Raw genomic sequence first — 1,651 nt, 5'->3', positions numbered from 1 at the left:
AAAAGGAAAGAGAGAGAGAGAGAGAGAGAGAAATGTGTTAAAATTTTAAAGGGTATCAAACAAGAGCTTAAATGAATGAACTTTTCCATTCTCTAACAGGTTTAGCTCTTAGATGAGGCATTTAAACTAGATATTAGTGCACACAAATGTCCTGATATCAAAGTCCTGTACCCTTTGATGAAAAAATTGGCCGGCTCATGAGGGGCCATATTGATTTTTAAATGAGATGGTTTAACTCAGTCATGGGCATTAGATACTCACAAGTCACAATTTATGAAAGTCAGTGCCAGGCATCATCATAAGTTAATCCCAGCTGGTGTTTCTCAGGTATTTTCTGATTTATTTGTTTTAGGAGAAGTAATGTACTAATGCTTTGGCTGGTGTTTGATTTTTCATACCTTTGCATCATTCTTGGACACGAAATTCAGAATTGGTTCTATAAAACTAGTTGATTGCACTATCAAAGTGTAATTCAAACATAAAGATCTTTTACTGCTAGCTATGGAAAAAAGGGGAAACAGAAAAGCTCTGCTGAATTGCTTGTCAATGTAACTAAATAAGCGTAAAAGGCAGGATCTATATACAGACTACCTTCATATAGTACAACATATGTACCAAAGTAACCGCCCCTAGGAAAATGGCAAAAAGTGTGGAAACTCGTGTTTGGTTTCCTCATTTAGTTCAAAACATGTCTTTCGTTTTTAATTAGAGCCATAATGCTCCAGCATCTTTCAACAACCTCTTAAGTGGACCATTGAGATGCAGAGTCATAATAGTATTAGAAGAGCCCACAAATTCTCCTCCAATAAACACAGTCGGGACAACAGTGCTGCATCATAACCGCATTAGAGCCCACTCCATTTCTTTACCTCTTGAATCCTCGTCGAGCTCATGGATCATAAGGCTCACACCTTGCTCATAAAACAATCTCTTGATAGCATGGCACATGCAACATGTACTTTACTAAAGATCACCACAACTTTTTGTGAAGCCAGTTTCGCTATACGATCCATCAAATGCAATGAAGTTGTTCAAAGGGGTGATAATTGTTGGAAAAATGAGTAAATGACTCACTTTTGGCACAATTTTCGGTGGGACTCGTTGATCCTACGTAAATACGGTATATTGCATATACGGTATGCATGAAATCAACGTGTAAATTGCATAAACGGTATGAATAATCCGATTTCATCCACTACACTAAATTTCCAACAATAATTTGATGGGAAAAGAGGAGAAAAAAATAGGATTTTCTTGAACGCATTAATGAAGATTTGCATGTATGTGACTTGGTTTGTGATATGGTATGTCTCTTGAACTTGTACTTAATAGAGGGATTACTTATTTGCACTTTTCTTTAATTTCTCATAAAAAATATATTAAAATAGATGGAGATTCTTTTAGAGTTTTTGATATATTCTCAAATAAATGACCCCTTTCGGTTCATTGAATATTATTTCTAGTTCTGCCTCGAATCTTTTAAGGCTATTCAGATAGACAATACACTACTTAAAGAATATTCACATATAGCATGATATAGTGACCTGATTTTCATCATATTTTCATATGGATATAAGTGTAATGCTCTATATTGTGATTACATGAAGGCGTGTGGCTAGAAATGTCAACTTTGATATTTTAGATAGAGAAT

The 1,651-nt window shown here is 35.0% G+C and overlaps 1 pseudogene; it reads right to left on the bottom strand.

Moving 5' to 3' along the window:
- Nucleotides 1-705: 705 nt before the first annotated feature.
- On the bottom strand, nt 706-1,013 carry LOC111386872 (annotated as a pseudogene).
- Between the last annotated feature and the right edge of the window lie 638 nt (nt 1,014-1,651).

This window comes from Olea europaea, unplaced genomic scaffold (assembly GCF_002742605.1).
Source record: "Olea europaea var. sylvestris unplaced genomic scaffold, O_europaea_v1 scaffold3756, whole genome shotgun sequence".
Classification (NCBI taxonomy): Eukaryota; Viridiplantae; Streptophyta; class Magnoliopsida; order Lamiales; family Oleaceae; genus Olea; species Olea europaea.
The sequence above is the reverse complement of the archived record's forward strand: the minus strand, read 5'-3'. Positions and strand labels throughout refer to the sequence as shown.